The sequence below is a fragment of the Leucoraja erinacea genome, chromosome 1 (genome assembly GCF_028641065.1).
Source record: "Leucoraja erinacea ecotype New England chromosome 1, Leri_hhj_1, whole genome shotgun sequence".
Classification (NCBI taxonomy): Eukaryota; Metazoa; Chordata; class Chondrichthyes; order Rajiformes; family Rajidae; genus Leucoraja; species Leucoraja erinaceus.
The window spans coordinates 138,922,153-138,944,263 of NC_073377.1; the positions used below are offsets into that span (position 1 = coordinate 138,922,153).

The 22,111-nt window shown below is 45.8% G+C and overlaps 1 protein-coding gene across 9 annotated transcripts in view; it reads left to right on the forward strand.

Moving 5' to 3' along the window:
- The window catches only part of trim2a (tripartite motif containing 2a), a 139,795-nt gene that overhangs the window by 20,009 nt on the left and 97,675 nt on the right, over window positions 1-22,111 (forward strand). For 2 of the 9 annotated variants that reach the window (XM_055644325.1, XM_055644308.1), the window contains exon 2: window positions 5,114-5,171. The exons of 3 other annotated variants lie outside the window; for them this stretch is intronic. The gene's annotated coding sequence lies outside the window, so the exon portion shown is untranslated. Of the gene's footprint in view, window positions 1-5,113; window positions 5,172-20,107; window positions 21,050-22,111 lie in introns of those variants that run through there. 4 more of the 9 variants (XM_055644291.1, XM_055644299.1, XM_055644334.1 and 1 more) reach the window with 3 other exon arrangements.

The window sequence follows — 22,111 nt, forward strand, 5'->3', positions numbered from 1 at the left end:
AAAGTTCAACTTGCTGACACCATGTAAAGACTTGTCAAACACATGATGTCTTCACTACTAGTTTATTTCAAACATTGTTATAATACACACAATGTGCCCTAGCTGTTCGTGGTCTGTCACTGGAGTTAGAGAGAGAGAGATGGAGGTGGGGAGGCTACAATTATACTGAAGATAATGGGGAGTGGTTAGTAGTGGTGAAGTCACTATGTTAAAGGAGCATGCACTGATCTACAGAATGTACACTTTAGTTGGCAGGATCAGTCCGCCTAGGCCTATCCGATCTCCCGGTTGCTAAACACTTTAACTCCCCTTATATTCCCATATTGACCTTTCTGCCTGCTCCACTGTCAGAGTGAGGCCCAATATAAATTGGAGGAACAGCAATTCATATTTTGTTTGGGCAGTTTACAACCCATTAGTGTGACTGTTGATTTCACTAACTTCAAGTAACCCTTGCTTTCACTCTCTCACCGTCCCTCCCCCATCCTAGTTCTCCAACTAGTTTCACTGTCCTCCTGATTCATTTACTGATTGTATGCCTCCTTGTCCCCTTCCCTTCAGCTGATAATGAACTATTCTATATTTCCTCATCTGCTTTGATCTGTCTTTTTCACACCTTTCCCTTCCATATATCTAGACAACTTCTCCCCTGACTCTGTCTGAAGAAGGGTCTCGACCCGAAACGGCACCTATTCCTTTTCTCCGGAGACCCTGCCTGTCCTGCTGAGCTACTCCAGCATTTTGTGTCTATCTTCCATAATAGCATTGAAGTAGAAAGGAGTCCAGAGCATCCTAAAAGTGGCATCACTGGTAAATGGGCAAGGAAGCCATCTAATATGCTTGCCTTCATGGTCAAGGCTTTGAATGTAAGTGTCAGAAAGTCAGCTTTTGGTTCAAACTTTGGTTAGGCCTCATTTGGAGTATTGTGTAGAGTTCCTTTCACTCTATTAAAGGCAGGATATTGAAGCTTTGGAAAGCGGCTGAAGAAGTTTGCCTGGAAGTTGCATGGTTTAGAGGGTGACATGAGAGAAGGACGAGGCTGGAATCTTGATTAAAAAATCAAATTTCTGGCAAAAAAAAATGATGTATCAGACAGTGATTGGGGCAGAGGACATTTTGTGTTGGGAGCTGCCTTCAGGCTGATGGAGTTGTTGGGAGATATTCGTTGGGAAAGGTGAGGGGAAATGGTGTGCAAGACCAAACAAGCAACAGGTGGTAAGGAGGGATTAATTCCCAGATGAGGCAGATGGGAAGAGAAGAGTGCATGGAGTCTGATTAGGATGGAAGATGGCAAGAAATTAATGGAAGGGAATGATCACTTTGGTGCTTTGTTATAGGCCCTCGAAGAGGAGCGATATGGTTGCGCAGTGGTAGAGTTGCTGCCTTAAGGGCCTGTCCCACTTTCCCAAGTTACTCATGAATTCTCCCGAGTTTTCCCCTTGATTCAAACTCGGAGAATGTCCGTAACGAGTCCGTAGGAGGCCGTAGGAATCCGTGGATATATCGTAGCGGCTCGTTATGCCAGCCGTAGGTATCTTGGGCATCGGGTAAGTCGGTCGTTTTTTTCGGCCTGATGAAAAATGTCCATGAGTAAAAAAAATAGCCCCGAGTATCTACGGCCGGCATAATGAGCCGCTACGATATATCCACGGACTCCTATGGACTCCTACGGACTCTTTACGGACATTCTCTGAGTTTGAATCAAGGGGAAAACTCAGGAGAATTCGTGAATGACTCGGGGAAAGTGGGACAGGCCCTTTACAGAGCTTGCAGCACCGGAGACCTGTGTTTGATCCCGACTACGGGTGCTGTTTGTACGGAGTTTGTACCTTCTCCCCGTGACCTACGTGGGTCTTCTCTGAGATCTTCGGTTTCCTCCAACGCTCCAATGATGCACAGGTTTGTAGGTTAATTGGCTTGGGTTTGCGTACTTGGTATAGGTGTAAATTGTCCTAGTGTGTGTAGGCTTGTGTTAATGTGCTGGGATCGCTGGTCGGTGCTGACTCGGTGGGCTGAAGGGCCTGTTTCTGCACTGTATCTCTAAACTAAACTAAAGTCAACTGCCAGCTGAGCAGCAGATGGGCAGAGTAATTGCGGATAGCTGTGAAGCAAAATAAAACAATATAATAGGGTATCGTCTTTCCTTATATTGTTTGGCTCTTCTCAAACATGAAGGGCTTAGTCAGGATGGAATTTGTCATGTGTTCAAGAAAGCTTCCTTCATCAGCATATAGAGGCCTTACTAGAGAGGGGGCAACACTGGACCACGTCTTGGGGAACGAGGTAGGTCAAGTGACTGAAGTTTCACCGATGAGTAATTTGGGGCGCGTGCTAATAATCCCAACAGTTTTAAAATAATTATGGAGAAGGATCCTTTCTGAGCATGTTACCAGGACTCGAGGTCCTGAGCTTTAGGGAGAGGTTGAACAGGCTGGGACTCTATTCCTTGCAGTGCAGGAGGATGAGGGGTGATACTCCAGAGTTGTACAAGATCAAGAGGGGAGTAGGTGGGTAAATGTGCAGTCTTTTACCCAGAGTGGGGCAAATCTTCTTCTTGCGTATGGCGTGCACAGACTAAAGTTGTCGGACAACTTGTTCTATTTGATCTTATTTGATTGTGCAAGTTGGGTTGATTGCATTTGTCGAAACAGGGCGGACCACATGAAGGTTGCAATCTCCTACCCCTGGGGCAAATCGAGACCCAGGGAACAAAGCTTTAAGGTGAGAGGGGAAAGATTTAACTGGAACCTGAGGGGTAACCTTTTCCACACAAAGGGTGGTGACTGTATGGAATGAGCTGCCAGAGGAGATAGTTGAGGCTGGTACTATCAGAACATTTAAAAGACATTGGACAGGTACATGGATAGGAAGGGTTTAGAAGGATATGGTCCAAATGCAGGCAGGTGGGGCTAGTGTAAATGGGGCATTTTTGTCGGCGTGGGCAAGTTGGGCCAAAGGGCCTGTTTCCTTGCTGTGAGCGATTCCATAAGGATAGGACTGGTCCACTGGTTAAGGTCCTAAATTGAGGCATTATTGATTTTGGAGGCAGTGGGTGGGTCGAAGGGACTTAAAAAAAATAAAAATAAAATAAAAATCTCAGTGAAAGGCACTTTGTTCTGGACTTTTGTTGGCTTGGCCTTTTGGGCCAAAATGCTCCTCCTGGGCTAATACGGGCATTTTGGGCAAAAGGGCCAGTTTCTCGGCTAATAGGAGCCTTGTGGGACGAAATTAGTGGTTTCAGGCAGGCCAAACAACTCATTTCATTTTCATTTCCAGCGCATGGTAGGCCAAACAACTCCATTTACATTTTACATTGCAGTCTCAAGCACAGGGCAGGCCAAACAACTCATTGTATTGTTATTAAAGGCTAACAAATCATTTATTGCAAGTACATTGCAGACTCTCAGTTTAGTTGATTCACAGCTTAGAATCACAGTTGTGGACTATCCCTCACAAACAATCTTCCAGAGTGACTGCCTCACGTCCAGGCATCTGGGGTTTTATAGTCCTGCCCCCCCCCCTCCCCCTGGAAGGGGTGTAACCCCCCCAAGACCAATCAGCTGATCTCAAGATTTTTTAAACACTCATAACTTTTTTATTTTTCATCGATTGGAAAAATCCTCGGGGCTGCCTCAGTGGAGGAGGACTGAGTAAGATGGCCAAAGTCATAGTGATATAGGGTAGCATTTTTTCTAAAATCAGTATACAGTGCAGAGAGGAAGTGGTCAAGATGAGACTTTTAGTTATATAGATGTATGGGGACAACTTTATAGAGTTCCAGCAGCTAGGGGGTGCAGTGAAAAATGACATTTTAGAGGTTTTTAGACAGGCAGGGAATGGAGAACTAGTGATAGTTGTATAGTACAGAAACGGACTTCTCAGTCCACTGTGTCCATGCACACCAAGATGGTATATTGGGAGAGTACACTTGCCTGCATTTGGCCCATATATCTTTTTGAACCCTTCCTATGTTCCTAAATATGAATATATGTGTATATGGTAGACTTTTAAATTATTTAATAACATAATGGGGGCTTGTTTGTATGGTGTGGGTGCCCATAACCTGGGTGTTCTTAACCAGCGGACAACCTGTATTGAGGTCGGCACAGTGGCGCAGCTGCTCGAACTGCTGCCTCACAGCACCAGAGAACTGGGTTTGACCATGACCTCAGGTGCTGAATGTGTGGGGTTTGCACATTCTCCCTGTGACCGTGTGGGTTTGTTAGCACAGATTAAAAATTTGGGATGATGCAGCTGGTAGAGCTGCTGCCTCACGGCGCCAGAATGCTAGGTTTGTCATTGACATCGGGTGCTGAATGTGTGGGTTTCCTCCAGGTCCTTCGGTTCAACTTGCCCAAGCCGACCAACATGCCCCATCTACACTAGCCCTACCTGGCAGCATTTGGCCCATAACCCTCTAAATCTATCCTATTGATGCACCAATCCAAATGTATCTTAAATATTATGGTAGTCCTCAACTACCTCCTCCAGTTACTCGTTCCTTACACCCACCACCCTTTCTTTAAACAAAGTTAACACTTGGGTTCCTATTAAATTGTTGTCCCTTAAACCCACGTCTTCTGGTTCTCGATTTCCCTACTTTTGGCAAAGGATTTTGTACATTTATCCGATCTATTCCACTTATGGATTTTGTACACGTCCATAAGATCACCCCTCATCCTCCTGCGCTGCAAGGAATAAAGTGCTAGCCTGCTCAACCTCTCGCTATAGCTCAGGCCGTCGAGACCAGGCAACATCCTTGTAAATCTTCTTTGCACCCTTTCCAGTTTGACGACATCTTTCCTATAACATGGTGGAACGAAAACTGAACACAATACTCTAATGTCTTGTACAACTGTAACATGACCTCCCAACTTCTATACTCAATACTCCGAAGAAGGTCAATGACAGGAAAGCGTTTTTGACCACCCTACCTACAGTGTATGTGTGCTGACACTCACAACCAGCCTTCGGGCAGTTTCCTGGTCCCAACAACCGACGAACCCATTGCAGAGAAATTGCACAGGACCCGGCTGAGAGATACGAATCATCATTAAATACGGATGAGGTGCCAGAAGACTGGAGGGTGGCTAATGTTGTGCCTCTATTTCAGAAGGCCTGCAAGAAAAAGCCTGGGAACTGTAGACCAGTGAGCCTAACATCTGTGGTAGGTAAGTTACTGGAGAGTATTCTGAGGGATAAGATATATGCATTTTGATAGACAGAGGGTGATTAGAGAGAAGGTAGACACAAAAAGCTGGAGTAACTCAGCATCTCTGGATAGAAGGAATGGGTGACGCCTGTCCCGCTGAGTTGCTCCAGCATTTTGTGCCTACCTTCGATTTAAACCAGCATCTACAGTTCTTTCCTACACTGCTGATTAAAGAGTGAGTCAGCATGGTTTTATACGTGGGAGATCGTGTCTCTGGAATATTTTTGAAGATGTAGCCAAAAAGTTGGTTGAGGGCAGAGCTGTAGACATTATCCATATTGATTTAAGCCGGGCATTTGATAAAGTTCTGCACTGTAGATTGCTGTAGGAGTTTAGATTTCATGGGATCCAGGGAGAGCTAGCTGACTGGACAGAAAATTAGCTTCATGGAAGGAAGCAGAGAGTGATGGGGGAAGGTTGTTTATGAGACTGGAGGCCTGTGACTAGTGGTGTGCTTCATGGTTCGGTGCAAGGCCTGTTGTTGTTTGTGGTTCATCAATGATATGGATAGCACAGAACATGATAGTCTTCAACACAGACATCCCCACACAGCGGGATCAAAGTTTCCCACTGTGAGGGAAGGCACCAAAATTCAGTCATCCTCCTCTGTTGTCCTCTATTGTTCACCCGTGGTCGGGGCGGGGCTCCCGAACCCCTCGCAGTCGCAGCTACGGGTGGCCCAATGTTCAGGCCCTCACGCTGGAATGATGGAACTCCGATGTCGGAACGAGAGAATCACCTCAACGACTTGAATCAGCCACTTCCTACCGGAGTCGGCGGCTCCCGAAGTCCACAGGCCGCGCTGGGCGGAGATTCACGCTGGCGGCCCTTGGCAAAAGGTCCCAGGACCCCGCGATGTTGAGTCAGCGCCGCCTGCGCTGGAGCTCTACAAACTCCAGCTCCGCAATGTCGATGCAGCAGGCCCAGCACGCAGGAGCTTCAGACGGCGATCCAGGTAGGTATCGCCCGCTCTGCGGTGAATCCAGTGCTGCGCCGCCGCCGCTGAAGCTTTGGCCGGTCCCTGGCAGGAAATGGCCGTGCCAATCCAGTTGGTAGGCCGCGAGGAGGGGGGCGAGGACGCGACTTGGAGAATAGTCGCATCCTCGCCAGGAAGTGACTGGGAAACGGTTTCCTCCTTACCCTAGCCCCCTCTCCCATATAGAAAAACTAAAGAAACCTCCAAAACAAACTTTTAAAACAGACTAAAAATTAAAAGAGATAGAAAAACAGACAGACTTAGGCAGAGGCTGCCATCAATGTGGCATCCCTTGTGGCAGCTTCACAGTGAATAGTTCTGAGGTCGATTGTCGAACAGAGGGATCCAGGAGTTCGGGATTATACTTCCATGAAAGGAACCGGTAAATAAGTTCGAGAAGGCATTCTGCATATTGGCCTTTATCAGTCAGGGTATTGAGAAGTTGGGATGTTATGTTACACATACAAGATATTGATGAGGCCCCATTTGGAGTATTGTGTTCAGTTTTGGTCACCCTGCTATAGGAAAAATACTGTTAAGCTGGAAAGAGTACAGTGAAGATATCTGAGGATGTTGCCAGGACTTGAGGTGCTGAGCTATGGGATGAGGTTGAGCAGGTTAGGACTCTATTCTTTGGAGCGCAGGAGGATGAGTAGTGATTTTATAGAGGTGTATGGGGGGGGGGGGGGGGGGGGGGGGGGGACAAAGTGGATATATAGTCTTTTACCCAGAATAGGGGAATCAAAAATGAGAGAACATGAGTTTAAGGTGAGAGGGGGAACCCTGAGGGGCAACTTTTTCCATGCAGAGTGTGGTGGGTATATGGAACGAGCTGCCAGAAGAGATATTTAGGTCGGTTACCATACACACCCTTAAATATATTTGGACAGGTACATGGTTTAGAGCAAGGGTTCCCAACCTGGGGTTAATTTATCTCCAGGGGGGTAAGTTCAGCCTACCCAGGGGGGACATTTGTTGATTCTGGATTTGTACACATTTTTTCTTTTTGACTGACTGTTTGGTTCTGGTATACCGGAATCTGTTCATCATTAGTTGTTCCTAAATAAATGAAATAACATTGTTATGTGCTAATAAAGCTGCCAGGGATAAACGGGATGAAAAAGGTTGGGAACCCCTGGCTTAGAGGGATATGGGACATACATGGGCAGGAGGGACTAGTGTAGATGGGGCAGCTTGATTGGTGTGGGCACGTTGGGTCAAAGAGCCTGTTCCAGTGCTGAATGACTCTGAAGATCTTCCTTTGGTTATGAAACATATTCATGAGACTGCAGCTGAAATCCCATATATATGTTGCTAAGCCTTGAGGATTTCAGCAACAGGGAAGGATTGGGCAGTGTACGACTTTATTCCATGGGAAGGGCAGGAGGGTGAGGGGTGATCTTATAGAGGTCTATACAATCATGAGGGGATTATAGGGGGAATACAGATAGTCTTTTTCCATGGGTAGGGGAGAAGGAAAGATTTAATAGGAGCCTGAAGGGGCACTCGAAGGATGGTCGCTATAGGAAATCAGCTGCCAGGGGAGGTAGTTGAGACGGGTACAAGAACCCCATTTAAAGGACGTTTGGTCAGACACATGGATAGATTTTGAAAGGAATATGGACCAAAAGTGGACAGATGGGGCGAGTTTAGACAAGGCATGTTGGCCGGCATAAGGGTGAGTTGTACCGAAGGGCCTATTCGCACACTGTATGAGTCTTATGGGGCTGTCCCAATGTATGAGCTAATTCAAGAGTTCTCCCGAGTTTCCCCTGATTCAAACTCTGAGAATTACGGTAATAGCCGCTCGTAGGTACTCGGGGGTCTAGTGGACATTTTTCAACATGTCGTTAGCGTTACGAGCCGCTAAGAGACGCCCCGAGCTCTGATGTACCCGCTACATACATTCTATGTGCTTACCATGAGTTCGATTTTTTTTTTTAACTCGGGAGAGCTCTTGAATTAGCTCGTACAGTGGGACAGCCCCATAACTCTAATTTAAGGGAGAAAGTTAAAATATTGGACGCATATTGGAGAAGGTAGACTGTATACCTGGTGTGGATTGCCTCACAAGGAAAAACTTGAACTGGCTAGCTTGTCGACACCAACATTTACAAGGGTGAAAGAGTATTAAAGTATTAAAAATCCTGAATTGAACATGCTGAATGTAGAGAGATCACTTTCTATTATGGGAGAATCTAAAACCCAAATTTACCATCTTTAAGAAAGAGCTCTCTTAAGATCGAGAGGAGGCAAAATATTTCTGAAGAGTTTGGGCCTTTGAGGTGCCCTGGTGGTGACTGCTGCATATTTTTAAGGCAGACATAAATTTCAACATTTGGTAAGTGGGAGTGGACGCATAAGTAACAAGGCATAATTGACAAAAGTATGAGATTGCATGAGATGTTACAAGTAGATCAACAATAAACTTGTTAAATGTTGCTGCAGGTTTCAGGGGCCAATTAGCCTAATTTGCTTCCAGTTTATGTGTATCTTTTCACAGGGCCGGCCTTAGGAGGTGCGGGGCCCAATTGGGAACAATTTTGGTGAGCCCCAGGTTCATAGCCAAGGTCTGTAGAATCATAGAAATACAATAAAGTTTATTATACTTTATATCTCTATGGTAGAATGGAAAGTAATCAAAATGTGCGCTTAAAAAGTGCCTCCGAGTTAATGGACCAAACAGATCTAAGCTACATTTTAATATAAAATTGCATACATGTAAGCCTAGAAGTAACAAACAAAATGTGTAGATCGCCTCTGAAAAGTATATAGTTACAATACCACTTGTTTTAGTGACTGTGAAATGAAAAAAATAATTTAATTAACTAGAGCCTGGAAAATCTATAACTATTGGCGAAAAACCAGCCCAGGCTTTAAATTTTGGGCTTCAGCCCCATCCTACCCTTTGGCTTCTACCCAATCTAAACTTAGTTGTGTGTGTGTGTCTTAGTTGTCTGTGCGTTATGTGTGTGTGTGGGAGGGAAGGAGAGAAGCGAGGGAGGGAGGGAGGAGAGAAGGGAGTGAGGGAAGTAGAGAAAGAAGGAATGGAGGGAAGGAGAGAAGGGAAAAGAGAGGAAGGATGGAGGGAGGGAAGGGAAGGGGAGAAGGGAGGGAGAGGGCCTGCTACGGGAACGAATGCCGGGGTCCGGGCGTGAGCTGAGGCCGAGGTTTGTAAATGTTGCTGCAACCCCCGGCCCGGCCCTCACTGTATTGTTCACCGCGTCTTCCCGGGAGAGAGAGGGGGGGAGCTGGTGCTGTGTGCGTGAAGCACGGCGACTGGAGGGACGGGAGAGCTGCCCCGGGAGCGTGAGGGCACCTCCCCCTTCTCCATTCGCCCTCACAAAACCTCTCCCCGTCTTCAGACTGAGTCAGGAGAAAGAGGAACTCAAACCATTCTCCCCCCCCCCCCCCCCCCCCCCCCCCCCCCCCCCCCCCCCCCCCCCCCCCCCCCCCTCCTCTGTCACAGACATGGAGCGATCGCTGGCCCCACTTTTTTTTTTGGTAAACATCTATTTTTTGAAACATCTCACCGATCTGCCGGCCGCGCGTGTGTGTGTGTGTGTCAGCTATTAAGCGTCGAGCCCAAATCTCACCTAGTCCTCTCCACAGATTGCAAAAAAATGATAAAAATACATTTCAAAAAACTGTTCCCCCGCAATGCTGCCAGAGGCATGACTGAGGTCAGGTCGGGGTTACTCAAATCACGGACGTCACGCTCTGGTGCCATTGTATTTCGCAGGAGTGGACCATCTTGCGAGCTGCAAGATCTTTGTTACAATTGATCTGATTACTCTAGCGCGGGGCACCCTTAGGCGCGGGGCCCAATTGGGAGCAATCGGTCCAATCGGCTAAAGGCCGGCCCTGTCTTTTCATGTACCACACACCCAGACCAAGTGGATTTCAATTTGATGACTTTTCATCGGAACTGGCCAATTATGGTGCAAACTGGAAAAGCTGGTTATCTGGAATTATCCAGACATTTATAAATTGCTGTATGGGAAGATGCTCTTCTTGGAAGTCATGTTGAGTTTCATTGGAATAGTTAGTGTCATACAGCTTGGACATAGGCCTATTGGCCATCAGTGCCAAGCTTCGAGCCCTCATTTACATTACAGGATTAATCCTATATGTAGCGCAGTGGTAGAGTCCGTGCCTCTCAGAGCCAGAGACCCAGGGTGGAACCTGACGACGGGTGCTGTCTGTATGGAATTTGTATGTTGGCCCTGTGACCTCATGGGTTTTCTCCGGTATCTCTAGTTTCTTCCCACATTCCAAAGATTTGTGGGTTTGTCGGTTAATTGACATATAAATGTCATTCCTGTGTAGGTCAGAAGTAGTGTACAGGCGATTGCTGGTCAGCACAGACTTGGTGGGCCGAAGGGCCTGTTTACATGCTGTATGTCTAAACTAAACTCTGCAACCTAAACAAAAGGGACGGGTTGCATGTGAACTGGAATTGGACCAATGTACTGGTGGGCAAATTTGAAAGTGTTGCTATGGAGGTTGGGTTGGCAAGGGAGGAAGTGGGATCTAAAGTAGAAGTGAGACAGTTTAGTTTAGTTTGGAGATACAGCACGGAAACAGGCCCTTCGGCCCACTGGGTCCACACCGATCAGCGATCCCCGCATATTAGCACGATCCCACACATACTAAGGACAATTTTTACATTTACCAAGCCAATTTACCTCCATGCCTGTATGTCTTTGGAGTGTGGGAGGAAACTAAAAATCTCGGAGAAAACCCACGCAGGTCATTGGGGAGAACATACAAACTCCGTACAGACAGCACCTGTAGTAAAGATCGAACACAGTGTCTCCGGCGCTGCACGGCAGCAACTTTACCGCTGCCCCACCGTGCTGCCCTTGAGAGTTGAGAGATTGGAAGTTGTTACAGAAGTCCACCATAGCAAGTTCACTACACAAAACAGGCAGGAGCAAGGCAAGACTGTTGGATTAAATTGTGTTTATTTCAATGCAAAAGACTTAACCCTCAATCAAGGTGGGTGAACTCAAGACATAGTTGCATGCGACTGGAGTATTATAGCCATTACAGAAATGTGGCTCAGGGGAGTACTGGTATCTTAATGTTCTGGCGTTTTAGTATGAGAGTCAGGATAGAGGCTGAGGAAAGGGAGGAGGGCAGATGTGAATGAAGGAGTGAATTGTGGCGGTGGTCCATGATTCAATTACAGATGGATCATCACGTGAAGCTTTGGATGGAGCTGAGAAATAAGAAGGGGAGAATAAACCTTATTGGAATTGTGCCATAGGACCACAAATAGTCAATGGGAAGTTGAGGAACTAGAGTTGCAAGAATAATAGTGTGGTCATAGTAGAGGATTTTCATTTCCCGATCATAGATTGTGAGTGCCACAGTATTAAGGACCAAGAAGGCCTGGAATTTGTTGTGTTCAGGAACATTTCCTCGGGTAATTTGTACAGGGCCCTTGAAGGGGGAGGCCAAAGCTTGACTTACTGTGAGGAAATAGGATGGGACAAGTGGCTGAGATGTCAGTGCAGGAGCACATAGTGACCATATTTCTCTTAGTTCTAAAGTTTTTATGGAAAAGGACTGATCTAGGTTAAAGTTTATGGGCAATTGTTCTACACATCTGCAGCCCTGCCTGTAGTTGACTTTAGTTTAGTTTAGAGATGTAGTGCGGAAACAGCCCCTTCGGCCCACAGAGTCCGCACTGACCAACGATCCCCGCCCAATAATGCAATCCTACACACTAGGGACAATTTACATTTTTACCAAGCCAATTAACCTACAAACCTGCACGTCTTTGGAGTGTGGAAGAAACCGAAGACCCACAAGGTCACGGGGAGAAGGTACAAATTCTGTACAAACAGCACCCGTAGTCCGGTCCAGGTCTACGGCGCTGCCACCCCAAGTAGATCGCAACATTTTTTCTGCGGGAAAAGTGACGTCTGGCAAATCGGAAGTTGTAAAGTACAATTTTCTTGTTTTCATTTCCTTAGCACTGTATCAGCCTCTGAAGTACTGGCAGTAATTTAAATGCCAAGATTCAAAGGGAATGATTTTCTTCAACTATCTTTCACCTTGGTGTTGGACTTAAGATTCAATGGAATCTTCATCGTAATTTGCAGCAGCATTACCTCAAACAACTACCAAAACCTCCGAAACTCTTGTTGTGGAAGGAACTGCAGATGCTGGTTTAGGTCATAAGGAATAGGAGTAGAATTAGGCCATTTGGACCATTGTCTGCTCTGCCATTCAATCTTGGCTGATCTATCTCTCTGTCCTAACCCTGTTCTCCTGCCTTCTCCCCATAACCTCTGACAACCACACTAATCAAGGATCTATCTATCTCTGCCTTAAAATATCAAATGACTTGGCCTCCACAGCCTTCTGAGGCAAAGAATTTCATAGATTCACCACCCACTGACTGAAGAAATTTCTCCTCATCTCCTTCCTAAAAGAATGTCCTTTAATTCTGAGGCTATGACCTCTAGTCCTAGACTCTCCCACTAGTGGAAACATCCTCTCCGCATCCACTCTCTCCAAACCTTTCACTATTCTGTATGTTTCAACGAGGTCCCCCTCTCATTCTTCTAAACTCCAGCGAGTACTGGGCCAGTGCTGACAAACGTTCATCATCGGTTAACCTACTCATTCCTGGGATCATTCTTGTAAACCTCCTCTGGACCCTCCGTTTACACAGAAGATAGACACAAAATGCTGGAGTAACTCATCGGGACAGGCAGCATCTCTGAAACGAAGGAATGGGTAACGTTTCGGGTCGAGGCCTTTCTTGTGGGCTGTTTTTTAACTACAGAGAGCTTCAGTCAAAGGTCATGAGCTTTATGGAAGTGGCAGGCATGGAATTTTTATGAAGAGATCCACAAAGTACCAGGAGTCATAGTCATGCTGTATGGAAGCAGGCCCTTCGGCCAAACTTGTCCATGCCGATCCAATGTCCCATCTGAGATAGTCCCACCTTCCTGTGTTTGGCCATATTCCTCAAAACCATATCCCTGTAAACCATTCATATCCATGTGCCTATCCAATTGCTTTTGTATATCTTGTTTTAGTACCTGCCTCAACTACCTCCTCCTGCAGCTTATTCTATATACCCACCAACCTCTGTGTAGAAAAAGGTTGTCCTTCTGGTTCCTCTAAAACCTTTTCCCTCTCACCTTAAACTTATGTGCTCTGGCTCTTGATTTCCCTGCTCTGAGAAAAGGTCTCTGTGAATTCACCCCATCTATTCCCCTCATGTTTTATATACCTCTATAAGATCACCCTTCGGCCTCCTGCACTACAAAGAGTGCAGTCTTAACACTGAGGAAATTCCATGTACCTGCTCAGCCTCTACACTTAAGGAAACGTTAAAACTTTAAATTTATTTATTGTTTCTTTGATTTATATGTTTATGTTAAACATAGAAAATAGGTGTAGGAGGAGGCCATTTGGCCCTTTGATCCTGCACCGCCATTCATGGTAATCATGGCTGATCATCCACAATCAGTAACCCGTGCCTGCCTTCTCCCCATATCCCTTAATTCCGCTAGCCCCTAAAGCTCTATCTAACTCTTTTAAATTCATCAAGTGGATCGGCCTCCACTGTCTTCTGTGGCAAAGAATTCCACAAATTCACAACTTTCTGGGTGAAAAAGCTTTTGCTCATCTCAGTTTTAAATGGTCTCCCCTTTAATCTTAGACTGTGGCCCTTGGTTCTGGACTCCCCCAGCATTGGGAACATTTTTCCTGCATCTAGCTTGTCCAGTCCTTTTATAATTTTATTCGTTTCTATAAGATATCCTTTCATCCTTCTAAATTCCAGTGAATACAAGCCCAGTCTTTCCATTCCTTCCTCATATGACAGTCCCGCCATCCCGGGGATTAACCTTGTGAACCTACGCTGCACTGCCTCAATAGCAAGGATATCCATCCTCAAATTAGGAGACCAAAAATGCACACCAGACTCCAGATGTGGTCTCACAAGGGTCCTGCACAACTGCAGAAGGACCTCTTTACTCAAATCCTCTCGTTATCAAGGCGAACACGCCATTAGTTTTAGTAAGTACCTTAACGGGTCTGTTGGGCCGCAGCAGGTAGGAATTTGTGTTTGATACGTATGACAAATAAATACGAAGATGGACACAAAAAGCTGGAGTAACTCAGCGGGTCAGACAGCATCTCTGGAGAAAAGGAATAGGTGATGTTTTGGGTCGAGACCTTTCTTCAGACTGAGAGTCGGGAAAGGGAAACTAAATACTCTTGTTTACAGCGGGGATATCTGGGACTGAAGACAAACTTGGTAATTGGATAGGAAATGCTCACCTGAGCATCATGTTGGCATGAGATCAAGCAGACTGCTGAAAAATGAAATTCATAGAAGAGCATAGGAGAAAACCCTTTTGATTGGTGTTACACCAGGAACAGAACAGAGATAAAGGGGAGTTTGTTCTGTTAGAACAGGTTTCACTTGATTAGGGCTAAGAAACAGACCCAGCAAATCTAATAAGCAGAGATGGGGATAATATTTAACATGAAGCATTAAGGTGAGAATGAATGAATTTAATGAGCTGAGGCAGATCATAGAGTTGTACAGGCCAGAAACAAGCCCTTCTGCTCACCACATTACGCATTCTCCTCTATTGCCCACATTAGGTCTGTATGCTTTAGCTTTTCATCTGCATATCCAAATGCATATTGAGACTAGTGATTGGATCTCATTCAACCACTTATGGCAATGACATTCAGATATCAACCACTCCCGTGTTTTTTTTAAATCCCCTCCGCTCCCTTTTAAAACTCCTCTCGCCTTAAACCTATGCCTTTGTGTGAAAAACAAAATGTAACAAGAACAGATAAAATATTTACCAGAAATAATTCTGCAATCAGTTAGTAATATGGTAGCAAGTTCTAACAAACTAGTTGTTAACATATATTATATAGTTGGGGACGTGACTCCAGGGTGACCAAGGCTGGGAGCTCAATATGCAGGGGTATTCAATATTCAGGAAGGATAGACAGAAAGGAAGAGGAGATGGGGTGGCATGGCTGGTTAAAGAGGAGATGAATGCAATAGCAAGGAGATCACCGAAAAGAATGAGAGAAGAGGTGGCTGATCTGGCACTCTGGTGTCAGGACAACAGCCTCGTCTTGAATGTCAAAAAAACTAAGGAGCTGATCGTGGACTTTAGGAGGGCACAACATCCGAGGACGTACACGCCACTGAAGATAAATGGGTATACAGTGGATAGGGTGAGCTGCTTTAAATACCTGGGAGGCCACATCTCAGAGGATCTGACATGGACATCACATGCTGCAACACCTCCTCCTACTTATCCTTGGACCATGACCCCACAGACGAGCACCAGTCCTTGATCTCAAACACCATTACTGATTTCATCACTTCTGGCTGTCTGCCTTCCACAGCCTCCAACCTTATCGTTCCCCAGCCCCACACAGCCTGTTTTTACCTTCTCCCCAAAATCCACAAACACAACTGCCCTGGCAGACCCATTTTTTCTGCCTGCTCCTGTCCCACGGAAATTATTTCCACTTACCTCGACTCCATCCTATCCCCCTGGTCCAATCTCTCCCGAGCTATGTCCAAGATACTTCACATGCCCTTCGTCTCTTTAATGACTTTCGCTTTCCAAGCCCCCACTCCGTCATCTCTACTATGGATGTTCAGTCACTCCACACCTCCATCACCACCAGGAAGGCCTTCAAGCCCCCCGCTTATTCCTCGACCGCAGAACCATCCAATGTCCCTCCACTAACAGTCTACTCCGCCTAGCAGAGCTGGTCCTCACCCTCAAAAACTTCTCCTTTGATTCCTCCCACTTCCTCCACGTCCATTGGGCACCCGCATGGGCCCCAGCCATGCCTGCCTCTTTGTAGGGTACATTGAACAATCCTTGTTCCAGGAGTGCACTCGATTTACCCCAGAACTCTTTCTCCATTACATTGATGACTGCATTGGTGCTACCTCCTGCACCTGTGCAGAACTCATGGACTTCATCAACTTCACCACCAATTTTCAACCTGCACTTAAATTTATTTGGACCATCCCTGACACCTCCCTCCCCTTTCTTGATCTCATTGTCTCCATAACAGGAAATAGACTATTGACTGACGTCTATTACAAACCCAATGACTCCCACAACTATCTCGACTACACTTCTTCCCATCCTGCTTCCTGCAAAGACCCTATCCCCTAATCCCAATCCCTCCGTCTACAGCGCATTTGTGCCCAGGATGAGCTTCCATATCAGGGGACCTCATTCTTTAGGGAACGGGGTTCCCCTCTCCCATCATAGATGAGGTCCTCACTCGTGTCTCCTCGGTACCCCGCAGCTCTGCCTTTGCTCCTCCTCCCGCAAGTCGCAACAGAGACAGAGTCCTAGTCCTTACCTTCCACCCTATCACCCCATTGCATACAACACATAATCCTCTGATATTTCCTAGTCACATCTTCACATCTCCACCCCTTTCCACCTCCTGCAGATCCGTTCCCTCCGCAACTCCCTTGTTAACATCCCTTCACACCCAAATCATCCCCTCCCCTGGTACCTTCGCCTGCAACCGCAGAAGATGCAGGGAGGAGGCAGAGCAACCTGTTGCTCTGCCTCCTCCCTTAACACTGTCCAGGGACGCCAATAGTCCTTTCAGGTTAGGCAGAGGTTCACTTGCACCTCCTCCAACCTCATCTGCTGTATCTGTTGTTCAAGATGTGGACTCTTATATATCGGCGAGACCAAACGCAGTCTACGCAATCGTCTAGTGGAACATCTTCGCTCAGCCCGCCTGAACCAACCTAATCTCCCTTTTGCCAAATACTTTAATTCTCCTTCCCATTCCCACATAGACCTTTCTGTCCTCGGTCTCCTCCATTGTCAGAGTGAGGCTAAATGCAAATTTGAAGAACAGCATCTCATATTTCGCTTGGGCAGCATATGCCCCTGTCCCACTTAGGAAACCTGAACGGAAACTTGTGGAGACTTTGCGCCCCACCCAAGGTTTCCGTGCGGTTCCCGGAGGTTTTTGTCAGTCTCCCTACCTGCAACCTCCGGCAACCACCTGCAACCTCCAGGAATCGCACGGAAACCTTGGGTGGGGCGCAAAGTCTCCAGAGGTATCCGTTCAGGTTTCCCAAGTGGGACAGGGCCTAGTGGTATGAATATTGATTTCTCTCACTTCAGGTAGCCCCGGTATTCCCTCTCTCTCTGTCCCTCCCCCATCCAAGTCGCACCAGCTTCTCATTTTCACCCAACAAACAGCTAACAACGACCTGTTACCTTTATCATCGTTACTTTTTTGCATATCTTTCATTCATTGTCCTTTATCTCTCCACATCACCGCCTATATCTCTCGTTTCCCTTATCCCTAACCTGTCTGCAGAAGGGACTCAACCCAAAACGTCACCATTCCTTGTTCACTGTGATGCTGCCTGTCCTGCTGAGTTACTCCAGTATTTTGTGTCTATCTTCGGTTTCAACCAGCATATGCAGTTCCTTCTTATACCTATAACTTGTGAACTTGGCATTACACTCAGAGGAGCAGCACGATAAATTAAAAAAACAGCAATTAGTGTCTCAGAATGACTGCTCCTTGTGGTGTATTAAAGAAAGGCGAGCACTGGTGGTGTGGCGTCTGTACAGGGAGGAAGGTCTGTGCTGGGGAGAAGGCCGAGCTGAGGGCAAGTGCTGAGGGCAAGTGCTGAGGCTTCGGCCAGCGGTTTGAGAGGAGGATGACGATACGATAATGTAAAGATAAGAAGGGTCTCAACCCGAAACGTCGCCCTTTCCATTTCTCCGGAGATGCTGTCTCTCCCGCTGCGTTACTCCAGCATTTTGTGTGTACCTTCGGTGTAAACTTGCATCTGCTGTCCCTTCCTACACAATAAGGCATTGGCTGGTTTTCTTTTGCAGATCCTCCTTGGTCTTAGTGCAGAGAGGACAGTTTAACCACCAAGACATGGAGTGGGAAGCATCCTTTGGCCATTCCCCTCAAAAAAACAAGTCTACCATTTTTTGCATAGTTTTGAGGACATGACCATTGAGAAGAGGGCAGCAGCAGTCGGGTCTATGGAATCGGGCCTGGTTCTGAGGGACGGCGGGGTAGGGTGAAGTAAGGCAAAGCTATAATGTTAAGAGACTCGTTAGTTCAGGGATAAGACAGGAGATTCTGTGGCAGCAAATGAGATGTGGGGATTGAGAATATTCTGCAGCTGCTCAGAGGCAACCTGGACCTTAGCTCCAGAGGGGGTTCATACCACAATCCCCGCGTCTCATTTGCTGCCACAGAATCTCCTGTCTTATCCCTGAACTAACAAGTCTTTTATCACTATAGCTTTGCCTTACTTCACCCTACCCCACCGTCCCTCAGAGTTCCAGCGACCTGACTGCTGCTGCCCTCAGTATGTGGGAGTCAGTGGGTTTGCAATAGTCTATAGTCTATTTCCTGTGATTGGAGACGGTGAGATCAAGAAAGGGGAGGGAGGTGTCGGAGATGGTCCAAGTAAATTTGAGTGCAGGATGAAAATTTGTGGTGAAGTTGATAAAGTCCATGAGATCTGCACGGGTGCAGGAGGTAGCACCGATGCAGTCATCAATGTACCGGAGATAGAGTTCGGGGATAGGGCCAGTGTACGCCTGGAACAGGGATTGTTCAACGTACCCTACACAGAGGCAGGCTGAGACCTGCTGCGACTATGACAGGTGCCGGAAATTCGCCGAAAAAATTGTGTAAATGGGACAGGCCCTTTAGATACAAAAGCTGGAGTAACTCTGTGGGACAGGCTGCATTTCTGGAGAGAAGGAATGGGTGACGTTTCGGGTCAAGACCCTTCAGGTATCATGTTTGTCACAGACATTGTGGGCTGCAGGACCTGTTCCCGTGCTACACTGATTTCGGTTCTATGTCTTGAGAACAGAGGAATCTTGGAGACAAAGTTCATAGTTTACCGAAGGTGTCGGCACAAGTAGATAAGGTGGTAAAGAAGTCATATGGTATGCTTGACTTCATTGCTAGGGGCATTGATTCAGGAAGTCATGATACAGTGGTTAGGCTGCATATGGAGTATTGTGTGCAGTTCTGGTCGCCACATTGCAGGAAGAATGTGGAGGCTTTGGAGAGCGTGTAGAGGAGGTTTAACAGAACGCTGCCTGAATTGAAGGGTTTCAGCTACAGGGAGAGGTGGATAAACTTGGATTATTTTCTCTGGAACGTCGGGGGTTGAGGGGAGACTTGATACAAGTATAGAGACGAGTATAAGACGGACGAGGACAGACATGTGGAGCGAGGACGCTGCTATCAAAGGAAGGAACACAGGAGGATCCGGCGTGGGGGAGGGGGAAGAACAAAGGGAAAACTGGCGTGTGGGGGGGGGAGGGAATTTGTAACTTTATGAGCCCTTTATATGTGACTATTTGCATACCTTGGGATGGTATGCAAGCAAAGAATTTCACTGTGACTTGTCACATGTGCCAATAAAATATTCAATTCAAGAAAATTATTAAAGACAAAAATAGGGTTGGCAGAGTCTTTTTCCAAGGGTGCAAATGTCCAACTCATTGGGTGGCACAGTGGTGCAGCGGTAGAGTGTAGTTTAGACTATACTGCCTAGCAGCACCCTAGTTTGGGTGCTGTCTGTATGGAGTTTGTATTTTCTCCCTGTGACTGCGTAGATTTTCTCTGGCTGCTCTGGTTTCCTCCGATGTTCCAATTACATGCAGATTTGTAGGTTAATTGGTTTCTGTAACGTGTCCTTCGTGACTAGTGTGAACGGATGATCGTTGGTCAACCAGTCTTTCCAAGCGCAGGCAGGTGGGACTTGAGTAGATGGGGCATGTTGGTCGGCGTGAGCAAGTTGGGCCGAGGTTCCTGTTGCCGTGCTGTATGACTGACTTATTTCTCAGCCAGAGTGGTTCCAAATGGGAAATTGTACAAACCAACTGTAAATCAAACAGCTAAAATCAACTTTAGAAAATTATATATTTTCTCCTGGAGCTCAGAACATTTGTGTTTTAAAACACTCATTCAAACGTATTTGCCGAATTGTGCTTTGATTGGGCAATTGCACGCTGCTCTTTGTAAGGATGGTTTCACAATAAAGGAATCTGCTCAATATTTTAAATAAATCATCACAATACATTATTCATTAAAAGCTGTCGCTTGACTTCCATTTCTTGTGACGCGTTCTTGGGGATTTTGTGCCTTTGTGTTAGAGAGCATAAAAATAATACAATCCTTTTGTTCTGACCTCATTTCTCATGTGAATTATTTCTGTGGATGTTCATTAAGATTTGCCGTGGTTCATTTGACATGTTGTAGTCAAAGGAACGTCACTCGTTTATTCTGCCGATTGAAAGCAATTATTCTGTGGGCCTTTACGATCTGATCGTTGATTGACACCAGACCAGCAAATCTCTTTGCAGCTGACTGCTGCATCCCTATCCCAGTATCCTTTGCATGGTTTGCTGCAGTCTGTTAGCACAGCAAGAAAGATGCACTATGCAAAAATGATTTTGTTTCTGGACCTGTCAGGCAGTGAAACAATGCTTGTTTCTGCTTTCGAAAAGTTGCTACTGTAACAGATAATAGTCACCCCTGTTCGGCTTTTTTGTTTTTCTTTTGTCCTCTATGTATATGGAGCATCACTGCGTGAAGAAAGATATGCCTTTGCTCTAAGAATGGCTGTATTATGGTAGGATTTGCATGTCATTGCCTGAAACAAAATTCAACACAATAGCTAGAAACAAGATCTTCTGATTATCTAATGACTATCTAAGAGTACAGCTGTAAATCTTACTGGATTATTTAATGAATGTAGTTCATTGAACTCTTCTGTGATGGATATCATTTCTGTGAGAATATGGGTAGGTGTGAAGATTTATTGGAATATTTTTTCTGGATTCAGCATGTTGATTTAAGTGGTATAGATGCTTAGAGATGAGACTGGTGCGTTTTGCTTCCATTTGGAAATATTTTTCATTTTGTAATTTATCTATAACATGAGTTTTTATTTTATTATAAATTACTCACCATGTATCATTGCGGTGATGCCAATCCCTTCTGCAGAACTGCAGTAATAATCTGTGTAGTCTGTTCCCTTTGCTAAATATATTTTAGTGGAGGTCCAGATATACTTAATTATTAAACATGTAAAACTCCCTTCATCCAGTATGCTCAGGATTTTGGTGAAGGGTCTCGATCCGAAATGTCACCTAATCCTTTTCATCCAGTATGCTCAGCATTTTGGTGATGCTGAAACAGCATATGGGTGTTGTTCCAGTTAATACTCCAGCACAATTGAATTTACTTTTTATTTTTATATGATATTGGGCATTGTAATAATAAACTGTGCAAGGCACTGGCATGGGGAGCAGGACCTGGCGCAAGAGACACTGAACAATCAGGATTTACAAATTAGCAGGCAAAATGTGTAGGAAGGAACGGCAGTTGCTTGTTTACCCCAAAGATAGACACAAAATGCTGGAGCAATTCAGCAGAGCAGGCAGCATCTTTGGAGAGAAGGAATAGGTGACATTTCGGGTCGAGACCTTTCTTCAGACTCTGTAAGAAGGGTCTCGATCCGAAACGTCACCTAATCCTTTTCTTCGGAGATGCTGCCTGACCCGCTGAGTTACTTCAGCATTTTGTGTCTATTTTGGGTGTAAACCAGCATCTGCAGTTCCTTCTTACAGGATTTATGAATTGCTAGACAGTGGATTATTCGAGTTTTACCATGTGATAGTTTCCATGGAAAGATCAAATGTCTAACGAAAAAAAAATTACCAATGATTCCCTGTCTCTAAATAATCTCCTTTTAAGTATGGGATGCAAATGATAAAATAAGAAAGCATTTTGGTCACTTCCACCAAGAAGATGCAGAAGTATATTTTCCTTTTTAGCATTTTAGCAAGAAAAGGCGCGTGCAT